Below are 14,626 nucleotides of genomic sequence, written 5' to 3'. Positions count from 1 at the left end.
CTGATAGACCGCCGCCCGCCGGGGGGGCGCCCCCGGGGCTGCGGCGTCCGCGGAGCGGCCGGGGCTTCGGGCTGAAACCTCCCGGGGTCGGGTTGCCCCTGCCCTCCCGTCAGCCCTCCGCTCCGGCGCCCCGCCGGGCAATGTGCTAGGGTACAGTTTGGTCGTGGAATTTCCAAGCGCGGAGTGTTTCAGGGCTGAAATACATCTCTCTCTCTCTTTTTTTTTTTTTTTTTTTTTTTTTAATCAGAAACTTTATTTTTTTGCTCGCCTAATGCTTTGATGCCTAGGGTGGCTTCGATCAGCTGTGGTTATTTGTTTTGGATTTTTTTTTTTCTTTCTTTTTGTGACAGTTTCTTAAACCTTAAAGTCTTCCTAAACTTGCATTTTAAGTTGTTAGCATACTAACACGGTGGCTTTTTGGATACAGGTGAATAATACATAGTTCACATGTATATGTATTTTGGGGGAATGTGAGAAGAACTATAGAGATGTCAGCTGAAACCTCATTATTTGTCTTATTGCCTTGCAGCTTCTTTACCACGCTCGCAAGCTATTGTGGTAGTACTTGTTCTGTTCTACCATAGAGGTAAATAAAGATACTATGTATTTGCTGCATTACCTTTTTGAAACTTTATTCAATAGTTGATGATGTTACAGGACCATATACTTGTTTAGTTTCGAGGCCTGAAGGGAATCCAAAGCTCTTCCATTTTTTATTTTCCTTGTGTTTGAGAGGGGTAGAATGCTGCCGTGTGTGGTACAACTCTGACATTTTAAAATAAGTGGTCTTGGGAGCAAGGGACTGAGCCAGGGAGTGCATCGTGTAGCGCAACTACACAACGCACATGGTCTATGATAGACCAAGAAAAAGAAGACATGGAACTCATCAGCTCTGTTCAAAACACCATTTTAAAAGCAGTGGTGAATTCGACTTAAGCTATTTTATGAACAGTTGAACACGAGAAACCTGGTTGTCTTTGACTGATTGTGACCTTTGACTGAAGATTTTCCTGCAGGCAGGAAAGGAGCAGAATGGTTCTTTCCCCTGTGAGTTTACTGACGTCTAAGAAGACATGCAGTGTCTCTCTCTGTGGAGACACTTTTCCGTGCTCTGCAGCCTGCTCTCATGAAACTTTCAAGAACCTAAATGTCTGATATCTCTACTCCTCTTGAATGTGATTGAAACTGGCCAATGGGCTCAAAAGGTATCAGTGAGGTCAGACGGGCAGACATCCACGTGCGTATATACATATGCTTACACTTCCCTCCCTCCCCGAGTGATTGCATAAGTCTGATTTCCTTAGGAAACCAGGCTGAAAAAAGGAGTGGAGGGAAGTCAAACAAGATACTATTCAGTTCCAGTGCAACTACTGCAAAGAGCACTTGTCCAACTGTTTGGAGTACTATGCACAGTCCTGGTTACAGTGCAGCCGGAAGGCTATTATTATTTTGAAGAGGATGAGGTCATGTAGAATAATGAAGATAATGTGCTGCATCTCATAGCTTTTGTTTCCTGAATTGCATTTTAGATTCTAAATCATACATATGTACATAAATACACTGTTTGACTTTAAAGACAAAAAAGTCTAAATATTTTTACAGTGAAACTGAGGAATTCTGTAGGGAAGAGAATCGAGATGAGCTTTTTGGAAGGGAGATTTAAAAGTGACCTGACAGAATCCTCAAGACTGGAAAACAATGAAATCACTGGAGATGTATTCTTCTTTCTCCTTTGAACTCTTTTGATTTGCGTGCTCTCCAGTCAGGATTTTGTTAGAAGGTTCTTGATATTATTAAAACTTTAAGTTCTGCAATACTCAGTTTGTGCCATATCTGGCTATTTTTGTTTTTAAGGTTCCTAGTAAAGCATTGGACTGCAGAAGCGTATATAATAGAACCATAGAACAGTTTGGGTTGGAAGGGACCTTAAAGACCATCTAGTTCCAGCGCCCCTGCCGTGAGCAGGGACACCTTCCACTAGATCATGTTGCTCAAAGCCCCATCCAGCCTTGCCTTGAACACTTCCAGGGATGCGGCCTCCACAACCTCTCTGAGCAACCTGTTCCAGTGTCTCACCACCCTCAGAGTAAAGAATTTCTTCCTAATATCTAAATCCACCCTCTTTCAGTTTGAAGCCATTACCCCTTGTCTTATCACTACACTCCCTGATTTCAAAGTCCCTCCCCATCTTTCCTGTAAGCCCTCTTTAAGTACTAGAAGGCTGTTATAAGGTCTCCCCGGAGCCTTCTCTTCTCCAGGCTGAGTATCTCCAACTCTCTCGGCCTGTCTTCATAGGAGGGGTGCTCCAGCCCTCATCTTCGTGGCCCTCCTCTGAACTTGCTCCAACAGGTCCATGTCCTTCTTCTGTTGTGGGCCCCAGACCTGGATTCAGTACTTCAGGTGGGGGTCTTGTGGGGTTACCTACCTTTACCTGCTGGCCACACTTCTTTTGATGTAGCCCAAGATGAGATTGGCTTTCTGGGCTGCATATGCACATTGTCGGGTCAGGTTGAGCTTCTCATCCACCAATACCCCCAAGTCCTTCTCCTCAGGGCTGCTCTCAATCCATTCTCTGCCCAGCCTGTATTTGTGCTTGGGGTTGCCCCGACCCAGGTGCAGGACCTCGCACTTGACCTTGTTGAACTTGTTTGCATAGGCCCACCTCTCAAGCATGTCCTGGTCCCTCTGGATGGCATCCCTTCTCTCCAGCATGTTGACCGCTCCCCACAGCTTGGTGTCATCAGCAAACTGGCTGAGGGTGCACTCAATCCCAACACCCATGTTGTCAACAAAGATGTTAAGCAGAACTGGTCCCAGCACCAACCCCTGAGGAACTCCACTCATCACTGGTTTCCGCTTGAACATCAAGCTGTTTACGCAACAATTTGAGTGTCGCCATCCAGCCAGTTACTTACCCACCGAGTGGTCCATCTGTCAAATCCATGTCTCTCCAATTTAGAGACAATGATGTCATGTGGGACAGTGTCAAATGCTTTGCACAGGTCAATGTAGAGGATGTCAGGTGCTCTTCTTGTATCTGCCAATGCTGTAACCCCCTCGTAGAAGGCCACCAAATTTGTCAGACACGATCTGCCTTTAGTGAAGCTGTGTTGGCTGTCACCGATCACCTCCTTATATTCCATGTGCCTTAGCAGAATTTCCGGGATGATCTGCTCCACGATCTTGCTGGGCACAGAGGTGAAACTGACCGGCCTGTAGTTCCCCGGGTGTTCTTTTTCATCCTTTTTAAAAACGGGGGTTATATTTCCCCTTTTGCAGTCGGTGGGAACTTCACTGGACTGTCACAACTTCTCAAATGCAATGGACAGTGGCTTAGCAACTTCATCCACCAGTTCCCACAGGACCTGCAGATGCATCTCATCAGGTCCCATGAATTTGTGCACCTTCAGGTTCCTTAGATGGTCTCAAATGTGATCTGAACTTTGTGTGGTGTGTGTTGATTTTCTTAACTGTTTAAAATCTGTAACTTGGTGCATAACATAGTGTTTTGAGAAACTTCTGGTTTCTAACCTTCTGGATCAATTGTCTAGTGGAGTTCTACCATATTTAGGATAATGCAAGCTGCCAGGTATTCCAGGTTTCTGTGACTTGTCTTACCTTCAGGGGTAACGTTCCTTCTACATTCAAGGTCTCTTAAGCTGCACATGTGTAGTGTATTTCATCTGTGTCCTGTGAGTCTACTCACAGGTATGAGTATTTTACACTATGGGGGTGTTCTGCTTGTCCAGGTTTTATTGGTATATTGATATTCTATACAGTTACCTTTTATCTGCCTTTTTGTAGTGCAGCAAGTTTATCTTGCACCTTCATGTGATAGATGCTAAGGCTTTCCGATTGAGTAGTACTCTAAGAAAAAGTAGGTGTAGTAAGATCTGTAGTTGTGGAAGAAAATAGCAATTAAGGTTTCAATAAAGTTAAAAGTATTCCTGTTACCTGCACTAATGGGAAAGTTAATCTTGGCTTGATTCTTTTTTTCCTGGTCTGTGTATTCATTAGTTGCAATCAGGGTTTTGTAAACCAAATGCTGATCTTCAGCAATGAATCCCATGTGTAAAGGTGGACAGGGTTTGGTTTTACAATTAAATCATCCTTAAAATTTAGATGCTGATGTAGAAAATGGAATTGTCTCTGGTTTTCACCCCAGGGATTCTGTTTCCGCATTAATTGAAAGCAAAATTGTCACTAAAGCAGTGTATAGTTATGATAAGTGATGTCATTCAGTGTCTGCCGTCAGGACTGATGTTTCATAATACCACATTTTGTATTAATGTATAGAACACCACATATTCTGGTTTGAAGTCCTGCCATTCTATTTAGAGGGATAATGGACCAATACATAGGGCAGACAGCAAGGAATGGCACGGAAAGGGAGTGGAAACCATGTGGGCACAAGCATTTAACAAGTGAAGGAGGGCTTGTTTGTCCGAGTCAGATATTTTTACAAATGTTTGTCTATAAAGCATGCAGTTTACATTTGAAATAACTAATCCTCTGTCCCTTCGACTCCTCAGCTGTGCTGCCCATATTTGCCGGATGGCTTGGGGGTACGTAGCGCTCATAGGCCCTGAGAAAGGAAGTAACTTCACTGTTAACTCAGTAAGATTGCTCCTCATGCAAGATGGACTGTGGAAGGCATGGTTATGCATGGTGGGGAGAGTGTATGTGAGTTGGGACAGGGTCTCTTTTTTGTCACTGCTGTGAGGAGAACGGCAGCTCATTTAAGACTCTAACACAAGGCTGGTGGCTCCAGTCACCTGGTTCATGTCCTTCCTTTTGCTTGTGTTTAAGCCATACTTATCAGCTGGACATAGTGAAAACCTGAAAGCGTAAAGATAAGTTTTTATTTCAGCATATACATGACTTATATGACCTTCTCAAAATCAAGTCACTAAGAACTGATTTCCACTAATGATCTAGGGCATATACTTGGCTTACTTGCTTTTAAATCTTCTGTTGTACAGATCAGTACAACAGTACCTTTTGTTCAGTTTTAAGATTTTGTGCTGTATTGTAGTACAAATAGATTATACCTAACATTCTGTCAGTATTCTCAAATAATGAACTTAGTTTTATATTTGGAAAATAAGAATGAGAGTGTGTGTGTATTTATAACTTGGAAATGGCTTATGCAGCTTGTTGGTCGATGTTAACCTTGTCTGTGATTAAAATCGTATTTCAGTTTGGTGAGGCTAATACAAGCCAAATTTTTTAATGCTACTTTAAGTATTTTAGTTTCAAGTCATTTTGTTTAGTACTTTAAATGTTTTTCACAATATTCTATTTTTTGCACTTTTGGCACTATTGTCATATTCTAAAAGGAAGCTAAGATCGTAAGTAAAAAAATACATATAGAGAAAGAAAAAGAGCTGTTTGGGTTTGTTTGTTTTGTTTTTATACTCCCTCTGCTGGCTGATTCAATTACAAGTACCTGTACTCGAACTTTGTTACTAAATCTGCTCTTCCTTTACTGTTTTATCAAATGAGCAGTAATGTGTATTGACTTCAATCTGTATTGAAAATACAAAAAAAGTCTATAATTGTTAAATGAAGAAACACTATTTGCAGGAATGGAAAATTTGACACCTGTTTTATGGAGCAATGTTTTCATTTTTATTATACCTTGTATTGATTTGAACTCTAAAAACAATTGAATCTCTTGATGCGTGGGCTTCATCTTCACCGGTAAATATCACAGCAATAACAATTCATATATTGTTCCAAAAGATTTAGTTATATATTCCATTTATTGTAACAAGTTTATTGCCGAGCTTTGAAGAACAGGTGTGGCAAAACTTAAATAATTATACTATGTTTTGTGATGTTAAAAAAATATTTTTAACATTCATAAATTTAACTTACATCTACATAGTTAGCTACAAGGGTGCACTCAAAGTATTCTGCAGATGTAATAGATAATTTCTTAAGATACTGGTTTTAGTACACTAGTATACAGTAGAGTTCATCCAAAATATTTATAGCACTCAAAAATTATAACACACAAGGATTGCTGTATATATTGTTGAAATGAAGCCATTGCATTCCCCGTGGGTGTCAGTTAGGGTTAGAATTGTTCAGTATTTCTTGTTGATATTTCTGCTAAAGATCCAGACTTTTCTATGTAATGTGTCCTCACTTGCGCTGGTACTTGACTTCTCGCTGTCAGAGTTTGAAGAGTGCCACCTACTGATTGACAGCTCCTTGCAGTACTTCTTTCCTTTGCCATCTGAAGGCTCTCACAGCTCAGCCTCGCTTATCTCGTGGGATGTGACTTGATGGGTTTGAATGTGGCACTGTGTTCAATCAAGCCTCAGCTTTGTTCTCTTCTATTAAATGCTGCTATTTTTTTTCTTTCTAATTTGTTTCAAGGTGAGGAAACAGGATTTTCATCCTGGAAAGTGGGCTTCCCCCCTTCCGCTCTTCCCCCCGGCCCTTTTCTAAAAGCTTGTGAGAAAGCGTCATATTTCTGTGGTTTCATCATCACTCTTGTCAAGCTGTCATAATTGGTGTAGGAGGAACCAGCCTGCCTGATGTTTATAGAAGACTTTGGCTTGTGCTATGCCAGACAATGTATTAATGTGTTGCACACTCGAATGAGACAGTTCAAAAGGCAGGTAACAGACTCACAATCATGACTTTATTAAGTGAACATTCCAAAATGCTCATGGTGTGTTTGTTTTTGCAGGGGAGAAGGACAATCTGGCTAACAAGTTCTACATTTTTATGGTAAATTGATGAATTCATCTTTACTGTTAATGCACACTATGAATGCTTTATTTCAACTTAGAAATATGCTAATTGTGTTCTTAGGGGAAAAAAAACTTGGCAAGAGTATGAATTAGTTCAAAAAAGTGTATCATTTGCATATTTACAAGGAACTCCTTTATTTTGGTTTTATTTTTATATGTTGTCTTCTCAGTGATTTATCGCAACAGGAAGCTTTCTTAATTCCCAGTTCCTAAGCACCTTGTCATAGGTGGTATTAAGAAGAAAAAATACTGTGTTTCCAAATTTCATACTACCTTGAAAAATGCATTGACAGCAAGTTTTAGTCTGGGTGAGTGAGATTTTTTTTAACAATAAAATGTCACATCACTAAGAGATGCCAAATCTTCTGTCTCAGTAGGCCTAGAATTGGGGTCTCTGTATCGCTTGAAGGCTTTCCAAAGTAGTTCTAGCTCAAGAATACCAAAAGAGAAGGATTTTAGATGTTGCTCACTGTCTTTAGAGAACTCGTACTCATTTTAGGGGTTTCTGATTAAAATAATAATAAAAATAGTAGTAATCTCACCTCCTTTGATGTTGGGACCCAAAGAAGAGGTAGTCAGGATCTGAGACCAGTTAATACATCTTCCATCTGGAAACTGTGAAGACTTAATGCTTTCATTAGCACTTATTGATCTGGTTCCTTGTTTCTGCATTGTCAACCAACTCCTGTGCAGCTGAGCTGTACTTCTCTTAACAAAGTTTATTCAGCTGTTAATAATTCCAACGTTCTTCCTTCTTCTTATCCTTCCATTTGCATCAAAAATAAATCCTCTAACGTCAAGCCACAAATAGTTCCTAAAGGAAAGAAAACTTCTGCATCCAAAGTTCTAACAACTTTGTACAGAAACCTTGCATCTCTAATCCTTCTGATCCGTACGTAACTAAAATAGCAGATATTTCTAGCTGCTGACAAGCATTGCCATGTTCATCTTGATAATACTGTTTACTGTGCTTCACCCTGTGGGGAAATTTCCTAATTGGCAGGAAAGATGCCACTTTCTTTGCCCTAGATATTTTAGTAGCATTTCTGCAACATTGAGGTGTTCTGGTGGTTCAGGGAATAGGATCCTTAGCCTGAATGATGGTGGCTAAAAAAAGTTTTTTAAAAAAAAAAAAGTTATGTGCCTTAGGATTTCACTAATGATTTTTTTCCCTAACAAACAGCGGTTAAGTTTATGATAACTCATTCTTTTACTTACACTGTTGGTTTTTTTTGTGTGTTTATATTTTGGTTTTCTTTCATGCATATACAGATACCTTGGCAATTTCTCCAGAGTGAATTATTTTTGGGAACATAGCTCTGTCGGCTGTGCTTTCTTTTCATGGCTTTCTCTTTTTTTTTTTTTTTTTTTTTTTTCCCCCAGTTGTACCTGTATTGTTGGCTTAATATTATTTCCTCCTTGTCCACCCATCAGCTTATTTTAGCTGATGTTTCCTTCTTGATTGTAGAATTGTGTTGATTTTCTTCCGTCCTGCAGTGGGCCTGTGTCGTACCCTGTCCTTATTACAATGTTCTTGTTTGTTCTTATTTTACCTTACTGCTTTGGTTGTGTGAAGGCACTACACTGTTGTTACTCTTCTGGTGAAGTTCACTTCGGCTGTATTGTCTTTTTTTTTTTTTGTGAGACTAAATTTTGCATGGCAGTTTGAAAACTCTTGCTATGTTCTGTATTTGCAGTGACTCATTGTATTTCCTAATCTGCCAGTGTCTGCCCAGCCCTAAGTGTGATGTCAGTAGAGTTTTTTATTTCCTTGCCTTTTTTTAAGCAAACGTAGGACTGATGAAAGTTACTGTTTGGTGTAACAGGAAACTGAACTCATCTGTTCTCAAAACAAGCACTGCCTTAGTTAGTATGCTCAGGTTTCATCGTACCAGGCTCCCGTGTCTCATGGTTGTGTGCAAATCAGTTTTGTGTGGATGTCTCTCACTGTTCCTGTTCTTCAGACTTCGTTTTTCACCAGTAAAGACTCCCGAGACAACTACCCTCGAGAAGCTGCTTTTTCACGAGTCTTGAGTCTTAAATGTAGTTCTGTGGCCTTCAGTTCATGATTATGAATGCAAGAGGGTCTTGGGATTAGAGGTGTCCTTTTGAGAAGTGCTTTTAAGAGGTCAGAGATTATGGGTGATCTGCAGTCTCCAATGCTTATAGAACAGTGCATTCCCCTTAAAACTTCTGGCTGAAGTCTTGTGGTGGTAGAGAGAACAGGATCATCTGGCATGTTGTAGGAACTTTCATAGGCTGTTTGAGGGTAGAAATATGCATGTAGATTGCCTGTTTCTTTCAAACCTGTTGTGGATTTTCGTTGGAGCTATATGCAGTGTTTATACTTCTGCACTAAGCACAGAGAGGATGTGGGCTTGAGCTCCAGCCCTGTCCATTCTGCTTAATTTTCAGTGTGCTCCTTGGTCCAGTTTAGACCAATGCTTAGCTGCCTGCATTTGCGTTGGGGGAAAGCAGAGAGGGACTGTTCCCAAAAGGCAGTGGGAATGGTACTTGTCTCTTCTGACCTTGTGTCAGGAGAAGAGTTTAGCTTTGCAGACACAAGCTGTGTCATGCGCCTTTACTTTGTGGCTAGAGAACAGGCTGTGGGCTGTTTTATTTACTTGTACAGGGACATAGCCATATGGACCATCAGAGGAATTTTTATACTGTTTGTGGCACTAGGGCAGACCTTGTTTCTACAAACCAAGTTCTCCTAGCGAATGAACCACGCGTTCTACAAAGTCCTGAATGAAAGATGCGTCCAGTGAACAACAGACCATTGCTGGAGGACATGGCTTGCTGCCTGACTCAGTGCAATTATTTAGCTTGTCTGTCTTTGTTTCATCAACTTGCTGCTTTGGAAGGCTTTTTAAAAGTTGTGGCTAAAATGCATAAATGCTTGTTCATAGGGGAATGAGAAGACACAGTTTGTCCGTTGACAAGGATGAACGAAGTGTGTGTGATGGTATCACATATCTTATGTTAATGAAAAATGATGGAGGTTTATCCAACTATGGCAGTAGTATTGAAGGGGTAGAAATCAGAAATAGAGAACAGAGAAGATTAGAGTGATAAGAGAAGTTTAACATTTTTATTGCTCAAAGGAATGCAATTACAGCAGAAGAAAATGTTCATCCTTATAGAGAAAGCTATTTATAAACTCCGAGAGGTTTCCTTTGTGGTAGATGAAAGACTTGATATGTAAATATCTCCCAGAAAATCATCAAATTTTGAAGAAATCTTTTCACTGAAGTATAAGATTTCACCGAAGTGTAAGATTACAAGTTTTTTAAGTGAGGGTTATTTTTCTTTTTAATGCCACAAATGCTTTCTTTTTGCTTAACTATATTTTTTTCCTCTTCTTAGTAACAACATAAATGGTGCCCAGTGAATCTTATGTGCTTTATGAATGTACTTATAGATAATATTTTAATTTATTTCCTCACTTTTTGCAGCTTAATGTTATCTTCACCCATCGGCCAACTGCTATTTGACAATCTCTTGTGTATGCCAGCTGGCCATGTCTTTTACCATTATTTTACTAGGTCACTCTGAAAGTTTTACTGTTCTACCCTGTGTGTTTTCTTCCCCCCCCCCCTTTTTTTTTTTTTTTGAAAGCTTTATTTGTAACTTAATTTATCCATCTTATTCCTGGTTTTTTTTTCTAACAGTTTATTAAAGCATAAATCTGGCTACATGTAGAGCACATGCCTCTTCTCTGTCTCTTAACATGAACTGCCATGGATGGCTCTAGCCATGGATATGTTGTGAGTATAGCTGACGTCGCTGTGGCTGGTTACTTTGCTGATGGTGACCTCTTACTTGTCCACGACAAGCCTTGATTCTTGTTTACAAGATGATGTTGCAGTTGTTACCTTCTGATTTGACTGCAAAGCTAATTTTTGTTTGTTTTTGTTCATTCAGCTGCATGTGTTTTTTTTAAATATGTTGAACTACTCTGTTAGCACTTTGCAACATCTTGTTTTAACAACTTGTGTTTGAATCAAAGCAACTAGCCCTTCTGCTGTGCCAAGAAACACTTTTTCCTAAGCACTTGTAAGAGGAGGTTTTTGTTTTTCTTGTTTGACAACAATTCTTTTGGTGTTTATGGAGCTGAAGGGAGGAATGGTAAGGAAGTTGAAATCTGCTATATATATAAAAACTGAAAAGAGACCATGAGAACAGTTACACAGTTATGTTGAGCAATATTGGAATATTGAAATTCTTTTGCTAAAACATAAATTGTTAAGACTTAAGCTTTGTTTAAATATAGAAATGTCCTGTGCTGAACTTCACTTTGGAACTTAAAACAGAGTTGTCAAAATGATTTGAAAGTCTGTATAAATACTTCTATATTGGCTTAAACTAATATAATTTTGGTAGGTTTAAGGCCTCTCAGAGATGAGCTCTGGCAGGTCTACTAGTGGCAGCTGAGATACTTAACCTATGCTGCTCTGCTTGTGTCACTACCAGCTCAGCAGAGGTGGCAGAAGAGAGGCTCAAGCACATTGTTTGGCTTTCTAACCTGTGATACATGCAGAGGCGGATGTCTGCTAATATATTGAGCTGTAGGCTGCTGTGATTGATTAAGAACTGCAAAAGTGACCTTGGGTCCTACTTGTGTGCTGGTATCTCTAGAAGCAGGTTGCAAGAGGCTGTTAGGAGTAATGAGGACATAAACTGTTACACCTACTTGTTCGTTCCCCTTCTGTCTGTTAATGCTGGAACATTTCTGACCCTGAAGCAAGCTCTTTCAGGGAGCTGAGATGGTAGATGCCTCTTGACTGTCTCAGGTGTAGAGTAAGTTTTTTGCTGGTGAACTTCCTGTATAAGTGCAGAGGATCACCAGTGCTGCTGGAAAAACAAGCCATATCAGCTGAGAGGATGACCCCTTTCATCAGCAGCTCATCTTGGATCATGTTTGGATCATAGTTTCATGATTACTTGAAGTTCACATAAACTAACCCTCCTGTTTAAAGAAATGTCCTAATTTTTCCTCCTTAAGGCTGTTCTTTCCTGTACATGTGGATTCCTTCCTTGCGCAGGCACATTCATGTGGCCCCATGGTGATCTGGATTGAGGAGCTGCTCTCAGTTAAAACAGACCAGGATTAAAAAGGGAGAAGATGTATGCCTTAAAGGGTTCATAAACTTCTGAAAATAAGTTGGAAGTGCATGTTTAAAATGTATTATTTAAGGCAGAAGTGCCCTTCAAAGATGGGGAAATAGCATGATTTATGTAATGTAAATTTTGCCATCTTGGAAGTCAGCTTTATGAAGGTCTCTACTTGCATGCTTAATGTTTTTTCTTTTGGTGTTTGGTTTTTGGTTCTTTTTTTTCCCCACAGGACTTTGCTTTGCTTGCCCAGTATTTTACCCAGTGCAGAACGTGCATGATGTTGATGATAGGAAGTGTTTACTTGGTATCTTCTTTTCTTCTTAGCAAACCGTGAGTCCTTCTAATTCCATAGTGAAGACCTTCCACAGAGTGTGGAATTGCTAGTTGTCTTAGGGGCATTTCTAGGGGTAGTGGTTGCATGAAAGTTTTGTGGGCATGCAATAATTTTTTGGTACTATGGGGCAGTCATAGACTTGTTGCTTGCATATTACTGAAGAATGCCGAAGGAATTACACAGAAGTACAAGAATATTCACTAGTTCTGTGTGTGTCATTGATTGGAGACAGCCTGAAATAATGATACCTACCACCCCTACGCTCGCCCCTCCAAGTGCTCAGTGAGCACAGACTAGTTCTCACAACAAACTTGGAAGTTTTCTAAACCAGGAGGTTGACTAAAACATAGACAACATGGAAACCTCTGTCATCTTTCCAAGCAGCTGGCGAAACCATTTCATGATTACTTGGTGAGTGGCTACAAAGTAGAAAAATGGCAGAGCCACTATGGGACTTCAGGACCTGGCTTCTAATCTGGGGTTTCCTCTGCCAGACAGCATTGCTTTAATGATCCAAGGAGAATGTTGCTATAGCTTCCCATGACTTAATTTGTTGTTGTGTTTATCTTTTTCTGTAAACAGCTCCCAGAGACTGGGGATCTAGGAGCTTTGAATGAAAAACATAATGGTGCATTGTTATCTTCAAGGCCAACAGTGAAACCAGTTTAAATGTTCTTGTATTAAAACCATGAAGTGAGGTAATGATTAGTTTTGATTAGACCTACTTCTGCTGCTGCCACTTTTCTAAGATACATTTTCACTGAGGGAAGAATTACTGTTTTAGCACGTAGCGTTATATTCATTGAGTAACAGTAAGAACAATAAAGACAAGCTTACCTCACCAGTGCTAAGACTGGGGGGAGAAAAAAGATGAAGGAGAAAACAGAAGAGAAGATATCCTCCAGATGCTTCTAGACTGTATTTGCAATCCATAGTTTTCTGGCCCTTATAATTTTCTGCCTCATTTATTGATCTTGAGCATTAGAATTTGCAGCTATTTTACTTCACCTTTTAATATGAATTTGCTCTGAGTTTCAGAACATAGTTTCTTCCTCCTATGTACTTGCTGGTGTGGTCTGGCCACGGCTAATTGTGCTGCAGTCAGTGCTGTTGCTTAAAGAGTGCAGTATTAAGCCATACTGAGGGAGAACTGCAGTTTAGTAATGGGATGTGTTTTTGTAGATATTTTCATAACTCAAACCTGCATCTTTGCATCAGTTGGGAAGTCCTTGTGAAACTATATCAGGGCTCTTGCACTTCAAAATAATTATCTTTTTGAGATGGAGTATCAGTAAAGGGTGAAAATAAGAAACAGATAAGCATGTTTAAAATCATACAGTGACTGTAAAGTAATCTATGTTGCTATTCAACATGCACACTGTCATTTACACGCAGAAGCATGGATAATGGTGACTTCCTATTTTGTATTGCTGGTGTTTATATGTGGTCCTTTACTTACTAGTGTTTTTTATATTGTTTGGCTGCCAAAATTTCCATGTATCATAGAATCGCTAAGGTTGGAAGGGACCTTTAAGATCATCAAGTCCAACCATCAACCTACCCTGACAAAACCACCTCTAAACCACGTCCATAAGCACCACATCTACCCTTTTTTTAAACACCTCCAGGGATGGCGAATCCACCACCTCCCTGGGCAGCCTATTCCAATGTCTAATAACCCTTTCAGTGAAAACATGTTTCCTAATATCCAGTCTAAACAACCTCTCCTGACATAACTTGAACCCATTTCCTCTTGTCCTATCACTTGTTACCGGGGAGAAGAGGTCAGCCCCCACCTCTCTACAACCTCCTTTCAGGTAGTTGTAGAGAGTGATAAGGTCTCCCCTCAGCCTCCTCTTCTCCAGGCTGAACAACCCCAGTTCCCTCAGTCATTCCTCATAGGGCTTGTTCTCCAGACCCCTCGCCACCTTTGTAGCCCTTCTCTGGACACACTCCAGCACCTCAGTGTCCTTTTTGTACTGAGGGGCCCAAAACTGAACACAGTACTCGAGGTGGGGCCTCACCAGTGCTGAGTACAGGGGGATGATCACTTCCCTAGTCCTGCTTACCACACTATCCCTGATACAGGCCAGGAGGCCGTTGGCCTTTTTGGCCACCTGGGCCCACTGCCCGCTCATATTCAGCCACCGTCCACCAACACCCCCAGGTCCTTTTCTGCCAGGCAGCTTTCCAGCCACTCTTCCCCAAGCCTGTAGCGCTTCATGGGATTGTTGTGACCCAAGTGCAGGTCCTGGCCCTTGGCCTTGATGAACCTCATACCATTGGCCTCGGCCCATCGATCCAGCCTGTCCAGATCCCTCTGTAGAGCCTTCCTACCCTCAGGCAGATCAACACGCCCGCTTAGCTTAGTGTCATCTGCGAACTTACTGAGGGTGCATTCGAT

General features: G+C 40.7%; 1 protein-coding gene across 3 annotated transcripts in view; it reads left to right on the top strand.

The window, feature by feature from the left end:
• PDE10A (phosphodiesterase 10A) overlaps window positions 1-14,626 on the top strand; it is a 393,315-nt gene that overhangs the window by 194,146 nt on the left and 184,543 nt on the right. The gene's annotated exons all lie outside the window — the stretch shown is intronic.

Source organism: Charadrius vociferus, unplaced genomic scaffold, assembly GCF_000708025.1.
Source record: "Charadrius vociferus isolate BGI_N301 unplaced genomic scaffold, ASM70802v2 scaffold68, whole genome shotgun sequence".
In the NCBI taxonomy this organism is placed as follows: domain Eukaryota; kingdom Metazoa; phylum Chordata; class Aves; order Charadriiformes; family Charadriidae; genus Charadrius; species Charadrius vociferus.
Note: the sequence above shows the minus strand (reverse complement) of the source record. Positions and strands in the feature narration are given on the sequence as shown.